General features: G+C 46.4%; 1 protein-coding gene across 1 annotated transcript in view; it reads right to left on the minus strand.

Annotated features, from left to right (window-relative positions):
* Window positions 1-9,387, minus strand: part of LOC146287186 (disks large-associated protein 2-like) — a 53,365-nt gene extending 43,978 nt beyond the window's left edge. Inside the window, exon 1 of the mRNA XM_084699746.1 lies at window positions 9,171-9,387. The gene's annotated coding sequence lies outside the window, so the exon portion shown is untranslated. The remainder of the gene's footprint in view (window positions 1-9,170) is intronic.
* Between the last annotated feature and the right edge of the window lie 3,108 nt (window positions 9,388-12,495).

Here is a 12,495-nt window from a genome sequence, read left to right on the forward strand (position 1 = left end):
AAACATCTAAACAACAGGGCTACAATGTGCACAAAGCATGTTGGCATTTTAATGGGCCATAAACATGATGTTTAACGCCACATACAAAATAATAATATACCCATTCATTCCAGACACTGCCCACGTATTGCATATTCTCTATGCTAATTATCGCTGCAGTCTTAAAAAAAAAAAATCTAAGCGACCCATCTAAATTTCATCAGATCTTTTTAATCTGGTCTTGTCGTGAGACATTCCCATGCCCTGGCCTCCCACTCTGATCCTGTTGGCGTGAATCTTTTCAGTTCCTCTCCCTCAGGGCTTGGCAGGGATAGGCTGCCATGGATTGTGGGCGGCGTACGGCGTTCAGTTCTCGGCTTGTCACAGTGCGAGGAGATAAGGGGGTGAAACTGCGGTGACCCGTGCTGCATCCCTGGCTGCTCGCCACTGAGAGCAGCAGAGCTGGATCTCTGGAGAGCTCAGGGAGCAGAAGGTGGTGATGGATACCTGGAATCAACCCCAGAGGTTCTCCAAGGGAGACACTTTACAGTAGGAGCCAGGGAGGGAACAGGGGAGAGGAGGAGAGCAGAAACAATGGGGGGTGAGGAGAAGAAAAAAGTGTTAAGAAAAGAGAGTTAGAGAGAGTATGTTGGGGCGGGGGGGTTGGAGAGAGGGGGAGAAAAGGGAAAGCGAGGTATATGGTTAGAAAAGAAGACTGGAGGGAGAGCGGAGGAGAGGGAAGTAAGCTCGACAGACGAGAGTTTGAGAGAGAGGGAGATACTCAAGGCCTGAATTCCCTTACAGCAGCACGAGAGCAGATGTCAGGTGTGTTTACTCTTTCCAATACTTGGAGCCCATGCTTGGAGCTTATTGTCAGGTTGAACCTTTCTGATCCCAGGGGTCTAGTTTCACAGTGCTGTTTGGCCCTGGGAGGAGACACCTGGACAGAAATGCCAGTGTAGTGAGAATGCAGCCTATGGACCAAGTGTTGTGTGATGCTAGTCTTTTATGTCAGTCAACAAATCAAACGCATACTGTACTAGAGATAATACACACACACACACCCACACACACTAACACCCCATGTACTGTAGTGTTCTGTTCTCTGTACGGCTCTCTGCTCTCCTATACTAACACACACACACACACGACACAATCTTCTACGAGCTTCCAATGCTTGTGACCCAAATCTGAGATCAAAGGAAGAACCCACCTTTCGGGCTAAAATCCAAACTGGGGAAGAAAAAAAAACAACAGTTCTATTTGCGCCCCGACGACATGTTCCTTTCCTGTGTACTGCACCGTACATGTAGGCATCTCTCAGGGCCACCCCGAGCACTGCTCTATTTTGGGGAACAGGAAATCATAGAGAATTCCACAATCACTGACTTGTACAGTAAATATAATGTGACTGAGAGCTCTTTTGAAACCCTGAGCTTGAAGTATGACAGTAGTGCATCTCCTGTAACCCTTTGGATTTGGCCAAATGAAATGATGAAGCAACGCGAGGATCCAGCACCAGAGGGCCAGCTCATCCAGGACAGCCAGCCAGGAAGCCAGGCATGGTGGAGCTCCCCTCACTCTTGCTGCTCAGCTGTGGCCCCTGGCCCTCTGCCCTCAGGTCAGAGTAACTCTCTACCCACAAAACAGTGGTTCCCAGAGCAGCAGATGGTGGATACATGATAGGCTGTCATCCCTCATGACCAGTGTTGTGGTGGGGAGATGTGTGTGTGTGTGTGTGTGTGTGTGTGTATGTGTGGTGAACAGAGTCGGTAGGAGAGGACGGAGACAGTAACGAACATAATGTTCTCAGCAATATGTTTGTTTCTACTGCGCTACTGCTAGCAGAAAGAGAGAGGGAGAGAGGGAGAGAGATAAGGAAAGAGAGATGAAGGGGAAGAGAGGGAAAGAGAGAGCGGAGAGAAATCAGCCTTAGAGGTTCCAGACTTAGTCTAATGTTCCAGAAAAGTGGCTCAGAAATCACAGTAGGGTGGTGGAGGGTGTTTTGGTTTCCACATTAGACCTCCCAGACCAGCTGTTGTTGCCCTTACACACACACACACACACACACACACACACACACACACACACAGTCACAGAGATCAATTACATTGAAGTGTTTGAAAGCAATGTGTGCAGAGGATTTGCCTTGCAGAGGCCATTTCTAGGTACATAATTAGTAAGTGTCTAATTGCAAAGACTTTACACATCACAATTTTATTTTTACAGATGCGTCTGCAGTGGGTGGGTGTAGCAAAAAATACTCCTTTGCACTCATTTGCCATGGTCCTTTGCATGCGTAGGGACACAAAAGTTTAGCTGCATCCGTATTTCTGTTGTAAAATCCACCATTTTGAAAATGAAAAGTGAAACGCACTCATAAGGATTGCATAGACATGCCACACAGTCCACACAAATATGCAACAGTGTGAACCAGGTGTTACGGCTATTTGATTTCTCCACACTCACTTACTGAGGCAAAGGAGTACTAATGAGGGTCCTGATGACGTCAGAGATGGTTAACCCCCGACCCCGTGCTTTCACCATGACGATGCCCCCTTTCCCCGTCCCCTGTAGCTAGGCAACATCAGCCTGCCGCAACCTTGCAGGGTAGAGTCTGAGCACAAATGGTCGTCACACATTTGAGCACAGTTGAGAGGGCTAACGCCTCAGACAGAGGAGAGGAGTTGAGCATCAAACCTGACTGACCGGGCCAGCCTCTGAACTGCCAGTCCTGGGGCTTGTGGCCATCTCTTTGGTATGACTTTGCAGCTTAGCAATTAGGATAACATCCTAGTCATTTGTAACACAGATATTAATGAACATTGAATTTGCCAAATCACGAGTTCCTGACACTGGCGTCTTCTTTTATGCATAGATGTGTTCTTCAGCCAGCTTCTGCCCTCTTGACATTAAGCAGATGTCTACACAGCCAATTAGTCTTGAAATCTTGGGCTGGGAACCTGTGTTATCGGAGTATAGCCCGGTGTGTGCGAGCGAATGTGTGTGCATGTGTGCGTACATGCATGTGTCTACATGAGGTGTACACCTAAATCAAGCTATCATAGTCCCTGGACACCAATGTCAAACAGCCTGCAGGGAACAAGCGTAAACCAGCTATGGTTCACTGACCTCCACTGTGGGATTACCTGGGATCACTGTCCAGCCAGCCGGTACAGAAATACACAGATACACTGAGATAACCAAGAAGTATGTTTCACCGGTGTTTGTGTCTTTCATCAGTATCACTTCCTCACTTAAGTGCCCTTTCATAGATTCAATCTTGCGTCTCTTACTTGCAGGTGACCACCTCTTTAGTAAGCAACACTACGAAATAACATTGCTGAAATGTCACACTAACTTCACTGGGATGTTACACTAACCTTGGGTTAATATCTCAGTTACATTGCTAGAATATTGCAGTCAAGTTCATTGCTAGAACGTCATAGCAACGTAGCTGGAAACCCCACATTCCGGGAACATTTCTGGATGGTTCCAGCAGTCTGTAATGTTGCTGGGAGGGTCCAGCAGTTTGGTGGCAAACCACAGACTTCTGCTCTTCTCCCAGTGTTCCCAGCATGTTACTGAGAGGGCACAGGTTGGACAGTAATCAGCTGTGTGTGTGACTGAGTTGGATGAAAGGCTGGGCAGGGCGTGGGGGGGCTCCCCCCTCACAGAGCCAAGCAGGGGGCACGACACACACACTCTCATAACCAGCCAAAGGGCCCCGGTGGAGCATAAGGTCAAGGGCACAAGTTGTATTCCACTATCTGGAAAAAATTGCTAGTTAATTGTATCTACTGGCTCTTGTTTGCTTTTCTGACCAAACATATCTTGCTAAAAAGTTGTCAGGCACTATTGTGTAAAGACAAAATGATGATTTACTGAACCAGCCATTCAGGTTCTAAACACCATTGACTTTCCTATTCCCGTATGAGTTCTCTAGTTAAGCTTGGTTCAGAATTGCATTAGTTTCCCAAATCAATGGCACAACTCTGTGTGTGTGTGTGTATGTGTGTGTGTGTGTGTGTGTGTGTGAATGCACATGTTACCATGCATGTGCTGTGCTCACCTGCCAAGCCAACCAAGAAAGCTTAGTCCAGAGCCCTCTTCACTGCACTGTGAGGTTAGCATAATAGCATCAGCGCTCTGCATTACCAGTGAGGATGTGTGTGTGTGTGTGTGTTTGTGTGTGTGTGCGTGTGACATCTTGGGTGAGTCTGACACCCCCTGCCATCAACGACCGGCAGGCTCTGTGACACTAGCTCGAGACCAAGTCAGAGGTGGAGATGGCAGCCCACACAAATGAACACACGCTCACTTCCGATTCCCACCCCGATCCCATAAGCCCCCTCTTTCCCCCCAGTGTAGTGGCTGTCAGCCCCCGAGTTCTCCACGGGATAAACCTGCACACACAAAGGCAATCCTATTATCTCCTGGGGAGCGGTTCAATCTACATGATGCTAAAAGGAGAAAGAAAGAACAACACTCATACATTTTATGCTTGGCGAGAGCCCGATTAAAGCAACACAGGTCGATGCTGTCGTTTCTTCTTTTAAATATATGAATTTCCAATTGTGGGTGATGAGCAGCTACGAAATCCTTTTGTAGACTTCCATAGCTTATGTTAGGTTGAAAATCAGACATCTGGCCATTCAGATACCTGACCAAGATCCCATTTAATTTCAAAGTACCCCCTCAACCCCAGCACCACGATAGGCAGGTAATCCTTTGAAAACTCAGGCAAAACAACTATCCAAATATTCTTGACAGGAGTGAGGGGGAGAGGGATTGTTCCATCTCAACAGGAAGATTCTTCTGCAGGGCTTCCCCCATTCTAGCATCCCTCGCTGTGTCTGTCAAGGTCTGCATTGCATTACTCAGGCAAAAAAAAACTGAAAGAAGAAACCTATTTCACAGCTCCCTCGCTCACCTCAGGACCTCAATCCCCTGGTGGCTGTTTATAGAAACCGAGACTCATTATTCCAGAGGAAGCTGTCCTGCTTGTTCTGCAGCCCTACAGGGTCGAGCTAGGGTCGTTTCCTTTACCTCGGATCTTGCCACACATCTGGATGGGTCACAGTCGGAGCGTCACTAGTACAGCTGTGAGTCATCGAAAAAACATACGTTGGCGAGCTGCGTTGTCCGAAATATCCTAAATGCATGAACAAGTACATAGAGGGCACCGAAACACATTTGGCTGGTCTATGATTCATTCAATAATTGTTTCAGACTCTCCCATGAAACAGACAAGTCAGAGTCTGGAAGCCTTTGTGTCATTTGTCATTTCCAGACCTGAATAGATCCATGCGTCCCAGCTTTTAACAGAGACAGAGCAGTGAAGAGAGGTCTGCTCTTGTTCCACATCAGAGGAGGAGATACCAACAAGAAAAGAGCAGAATCTCTTCCCCTCCTATCCATACATGCATACACACTTAGTTACTGTACAAACTTTCCATAATACACACCTTACATACAAGCATTCACATACTTACTGCATGTTCTGTATGAGTGTATACATATTGGCAGTTATTCATTATACACTAAAACCCACCTACGCAATGGAGCCCACCATTGCACGCACAAAGATGCATGTTCAAAACACAATCTCACAGAAACACACACACACACTCACACACACAAATAACCCTTCTCTAAACAAGTCCACCCACACACACACATACACACAGACTGTGTGCTCTGGCCCAGATCCTATAAAGCACCACTGTTTGGTGGAATGTACAGAGAAAACACACACAGACACACACACACACACTACAGCTCCTGAGCATCTCCATGGAAACAGGCTGGAGAGCAGTACATCCCGCTCTGCGTAGTGTCAGAGAGAGGATGAAGCCAGTCCTCATTAGGCGAGCTACAGGGACCACAGCAGAAGGTGCTTCCATTATTAACCGCTCCAGCTTCTCACAGAACAGAGCACACACTCGTGCCAGGATAAGAAAGTTTCCTAACACTCCTGAGAAACATTTGACCCCAGGTCTACTTCCCTATTTCCACCCCCACCTCACACAATGTCACTCCCAGAAGAGCATGTCTTATGATGTTAAGTAGGAGTTATGGTTTAGTGTAGTGGTAACACAGAGGAATGGGTTAACCTCACTCCTCACAGTCATCAATACAACCCGCTCATGCTGTCCAATAGCTAGCTTAACTGTCTGTGTACTGTAGCTGGCTAATGCGCTGTTTAGAATAGGAGTGGGAGACCAGGTGTTTGTAGGTCAGAGAACACAAGAGGGAAAATGGCGAGGGAGGAAGGCTGCACAATTGAGCAAAGCAGGGACACCTGTGACATCCAACTGTAGCTTTACATTGAAACATATGGACAGTTGATAGCACATCTAGATCCTTCTCAGCCCTTTATAACAAGAGCAGCAGCAGAAATATCGCAGATCCAAACTGAATTTGCATCAAGCTGAACATCCTTTTCCTCTGCCTCTGCCTCCCACACACTCTGCAACAGTGCCGCACTGGAGTGAGTGAAATGGCTTGGTTTCCCCGTAGGAAGACTGCCAGTCTTGTTCTTAACATGCTATGTCCTTTTTTGGAAAGTTAATATCGTACCGACCAGTTATTTTGACACTTTCACTCAAAGGGCTGGCTGCCACACCCAACACCAAACGTCCCACTAAACTTTCCCAGCCAATACTAGGCCTAGACATAGTGTGTGTGTATCTATGTATGTGACACACTCAATACATTTGAATGGCAGATTGCAGTGTACACATGAACATGTATGTGTGCGTGTGCATGTAACAGGCACAATGGATGTAAAGGCTCTGAATGTTCTCCAGTCCAACTCACATTCACTCTCCCACCCACCCACTCACTCAGACACCCACACTCACCCCATCCCATGATGAAGCACAACCACTACATGAGCAGTGATTCAAAGCAGTGTAGGCTACAACACGCATCATGTAGTGACTCTTCCTACTACACCCCTAGAAAGCCCTACTGTTCATACACTGACACACACACACACACACACACACACACACACACACAAGCCTACTGAAAGATCCCACTAACCTGCAGTGGAAAGATATACAACTGAACTGCCTGCACGGAACCATGAGACCAAAGATATGAAGAGCGAGAGAGGTGGAGAGAAAGAGAGAGAGGTATAGCGAGAAAGATAGAGGGGTGGAGGGAGTCCATACATTTGGCTTATGATCACAGGGCTCGATCTACACACAGCTTTTATGGCCCATAAAGCATTGCGTGAGGAATCCCGTGACAGAAACTAAAGGCCAGATAAGCACATTACCCAGCTCATAAATTGAGGATGTATGATTGATAAGGACCATGCTCCAAACACAGAATAGAGCCTTGGGAGGGGAGAGGAGGAGGAGCAGAAGCGACGCTTTGGGGCGGTTGATCGTGGAGCTGGACAGGGGAAACGCCAGGAGGAGAGGGCACCTGAGAGCAGATACTGGAGCTAGCTGTGAGGTAACGAGCTGGCCAATCCCTCTGAGACTCTCCTCTGCATTCCTCTGCCAGGGATGACAAATGACCACCTCCACCAGACACCTTGATTCAAATGTATGGTGCTCGATATGGTTCATACAGCAATGTGGACTAGAGATTTGTCTTTGCTGCATATTTGAGTGTGTGTGTGGGTTACATACTATGAATACATGTTTTCCCAACTGTACTGTTCCTCAGTCAGGAATTGAGGGATTATATCAATAACAGTGAAGATTAGTATGTCTTCATTGAGGCCAAGTATATCACACTGTACTGCCTGAAGCTAACAAGCCTAGCACAGGGTAATGATCTCCTAATGGTATACACACACACACACAGCAGACGTGGCCAAAGCCCTGTGATGCTGCTTAACTGCAGAACTGTGTGTTTAGTAGGAGCTTGAGTAGCTGCTTCTAATCTACTGGGATGTTGAGGGAGGATGTGTGTGTGTGTGTGTGCTTGTGTGTGTGTGTGTGTGTGTGTGTGGGATGGGGGTTATGAGGTCTCCATGGGGCTTGAAAGTAGTACCAGCCCAGTGTGTGAGGGACAGAAAGAAGATGGGGAAACCATGGCTCAGCTGTACAACACCACATGGTTCAAACAGTACCCACTGAGGGAGGAGAGCTCTCTCTTTTCCTTTCTATGTGGTAGCCTATCTATCTCTCTCTCTCTCTCTCTCTCTCTCTCTCTCTCTCTCTCTCTCTCTCTCTCTCTCTCTCTCTCTCTCTCTCTCTCTCTCTCTCTCTCTCTCTCTCTCTCTCTCTCTCTCTCTCTCTCTCCATTCCACCAGCCATTCCTGCTCCCATTATTTATTTTACTCCCTCTGCTCTATATTGTTGGGTATCTCTGTCTTCATAAACAGCACACACATAGCCCTCAGTGTGATGTCAATGCTGCTGCCGGTAGTTAAACGTTTCAGTTTGACACCATTAAAAAAACATCACTCTGACAGAAACCAATGGGAAAATCATTTCCATCGGGAAACTGCGGTCGAAGGACTCCTGTATGAGATTATCGCTAGGCAACATTTCTTCAACAGTGAATTTTATTTATTTGGGGAATTTGTGATGAAACACTGCAGTAAGCCAAACACCAGCAGTCACATCTAGTGATGTTGGTCATCTCCCCAGGTTAAATCCCCCCTGCTGCCCATGAAGAAGGCTGGGAGGTTGTCCCTCCTACTCTGCTGACAAACACACACAGACAAACACACACATGTACACCGACACAAATTTACACACATGCATATACACACCTATACCCACACACACAGACAAATACACACATGTACAGACATACACACCCAACCACCCACGCACATACACACAAACCCTTACACATATCCATCCATGGAAAGAATGAAGCAACATGCTGTCCATATAAATATGAACGTGTTGCGTGTAGCTGATATCTTCCACTTGCCATGCTTCGACACAGCTTAGGGTGAATTTCACCTCCTTGGTTTGCTGAATACAAAGTACTTCACCTCCACTGACAACTTTCAATCTGCCTGTTCCTTTCAATCTGCGAGACACCACACCTGACAAAAACAAAATGACATGCAGACAGGAGGAGGAAGCGATAGAGAGAGAATGAGAAAGAAGTGGCGTTTTCCTCTGCCATGTGAAAATGATGGAGGCACTGTGGCTGGGTCTGCGGTCTTTAGAGTGTGGCATCAGGTCATGAATCCCAAATGTTCTTACCTTCCAGCGCGACTAGGTTCTGGAGACATTGGAGCGCATACGCCGCGTTTTCACACGATGATGGGAGGGCATGGAACCGTCATGAGAAGCGCACACACACCAATCTCAGTCTGCAGTCGGGTCTTCTGTCTGTCCCTACAGCTTACGTCTCTCTCTTGTTGTCTCACTTTTTCTCTCTTGATTATTTGGCGTTGTTTCTCTATTTTATCCAAGCCCTCAGAGGAATGGAGTGCTGGGGAGGAGGGGGAGAGGCTATGTAACACCAGGAACAGTGTTGGGCTCTGCGTGCGCTCCTCCACTGCAGCAATGGGAGAGACAGAGGCGCGCGCTGCATGTTTCTCAAGCTCCAAGTGCTCAGCGCAAAACACGGACCTGGAACTAACAGCCACACGGATCCAGGATCCTGCAGCTATCTGGATTTTTAGTCCACAAGCTCTCTCCCTCCCTCTCTCTCTCCCTCCCTCTCTCTCTCTCTCCCTCCCTGTTGCAATGTATCTCTTGCTCTTTATCGCCTCCACCTCACTCTCTCTCTGTCCCACTCTCTCCCCTTCTGTCTCTCTTCACCTCTTCAGGTTGTATTGTATTTGACTATTATTCGCAGCCATTCTCCTCCACCTCTTTTCCGGTCTGTTACTGTAGCACACTAGGGTGGCAGTCGTGGGGCCCGATACTTTTGGCAATAAAATGTCAAGCTCAATAAAGCACCAGCCAGCCACAATTCTGTAATGACATCACTTCCTCACCGGACCCACAGAAAGAGGTTTCCTCGTCTCGTAGGTCAGTGAGGGACACTGACATTACCCTCATAGTTCAACCTCGTATGACCACATGCAGGCTAGCATCATCAGGCAAGCCAAACTGAGCCAAAAGTGTAGGCTACAGTATATATTATTAGTTAAGGGGGAATCTGATGGTTCTTGTAACCTTGTCCATCATAGAGACATACTAGTCATAGATAAAACATTCATCGATATGGTTCACTACCTTATGTAATCATAAATGGTATGAATATGATCAACTTTATTATTCTGTAAAAAACGACATGGATGTGACTGGCACAAGTTGGATGCAAAGCACCTCTCTCCACAGCAAGACTCATCATTAATAATGAGATTCCTCTCAGGGCAACCCTCAAATTCACCTCACGTACCCTTTCTTTCACTGATCTCTTCCCTCTCTGAACACTGTGAAGGGAAAATCTGGAGAAAAAATATAAATACTGGATTCTGAGAGGATGCTATCGATTAGGAGGTAATGTGCGGCTAGTTGGCATTAGGCTGAAGTGGTCATAACTTTGGAAGGGTGGGGTGGGGGCTACTGCTGGGGAGAGGAGGGCAAATTCCTGATAAGCATCTTATAAAACTATCAAAAGTGTAAACCCATCCTGATTTAATCTGCAAAGCTGGAAGGAAGTCAATACAAGACAGCTTAAGTCAATGAGATCCCATCTGATTTCACAACACATCACGTAAAACGGGGAAACTTAGCACAGAAACTAGTTAGCAATCACCAAACTGTTTTCCCCACATAAAAAATCTTCATCCTCAGTATAACTACAAGCTAAAGGCCACCTCTTCACAGGATAAACTGATCCATGTACAGTTTGACTTACAGTAAACTGCTGCTTCGGGCTGAAGTCAAGTGATCAAATATACAGTACCAACCTGTAGAATAAATAACCCTGCTGTAGACATTGAATAGAGAACCCCGGTCCCTGCGTTATTGTGCTCCTGCCCCTCATTTGAATAAGGTGAGCATTAATTATGGTAGTGCAGACCAGAAAGCCACGGCTAGTTATTTGCCTGCTGCTAGCTCAAGGACTACGCCTGGCTTGACGACTTGCTCTCCTCCAGAGAAATGCCACTCAACACCTCTCCACCTTCCCTCAGCAATAAATACAAAGTAGCACCCGGCAATTGACATGATTAAGAATGCATCTGTGATTTATTTGATTTATTTTAAGGGAGTTAGACCAGCACAGGTGCTTTGGTGGGGGCTCAAAGGGAGGAGTGGAATGTGGAGCAGGATGGACTGAGAGGAGCAGGAAAATAAGAAATATGTTTTCAAGCCTGTTAGTTCTCTGGAGCCAGACAGGCTGGAGACCGGAGATAGATAACTCTAGAGCAGCAGTGATGCCTGAAGGTCATCTAAACCCAAACCCACACACATGAGCCAGACTCAAACGTATTGCGTACAAGACATGCAAAAGCAGGCTCCAACCTGGGCCACATATTTTACACTCATTCAAGACACAATATTACATTGGGTGGAACCTTAACCAGACAGACTGGCACTTTGCCACATAGGAGGCCCTTCTCCAAGCAGAGAGTGTCACCTTGTGGTGGAGGTTGAGAAAGCGGTTGACTTTCCTGCTGGGGTGCATGAGACAGGGCATGCCAATGAGGATATACGGAGTAGCATGTAGTAGGCTAAGTATGATATAGAAATAGCTCAAATACAATGAAAATACATACACACATTATTTTTACTTTTAATGCCTAATGAATAATTCCAATATTTTTTCAGAGGTATTGCTCTATCTGTCTTTGCTGAATAACCAAATATTGAAAAGCACATTATATAACATCCCATTCCCTTCATATCAGCTCCTCTTCAAGGTTATTTTTAATCAAGAACCGAGTAGGCAGATTTGCCATCTCCAAATGACGCCTGCTGTAAGCAATTAATATGCACAGTCTCAGTCACAACCTTGGGAAAGTGATGAGTCAGGCTTGATCTTGCACAGGGTCTGAGGAGGAACACTGGAAAAAACCCTCTGCTGAGTTTCGGTGAACATCAAACCTTCATGTCATTTCTCTGATGCAGAGATCAGATCTCCGATGTACCTTCATCATGCTGATGAAGCAACTAAACGTAGAGCCCAGCCTATACAACAAACGAACAATCAGTACAATCTTGATCATGCATTGTTGGTGTACAGCTGTAATCACAGCCCAGATAAGAGTTTTAAGGGGCACTTGATTGCATGGCCACTGTACAACAAATTGCATAACTATCATTCATACAACATCTCTGGCAGGAGGAAATAAGGATGGTTTAAGTTAAAGAAACTTACCATAAAAGTTAGGACTGGGCTGTGAATGTTGTTTAAGTAATTTAGAAATAAACGGTCTGTATAGTTGGCTGGCCCAAGTCTAAAATATCCTACTCTACATCTGTGGGGTGCTTGAGGGGTCGGGGCGACCCAAAGACAACAAACAACTTTTCTAGCTGATTTGAGGCTATTTTACCAGAAGTTGTTTTTTTGTGGATCGGACACAGTCAAGGAGGCCCCTGGAGGCACAGGGGCCCCATGTGCCCATGT

Source organism: Hypomesus nipponensis, chromosome 6, assembly GCF_054491055.1.
Source record: "Hypomesus nipponensis isolate SF chromosome 6, ASM5449105v1, whole genome shotgun sequence".
In the NCBI taxonomy this organism is placed as follows: Eukaryota; Metazoa; Chordata; class Actinopteri; order Osmeriformes; family Osmeridae; genus Hypomesus; species Hypomesus nipponensis.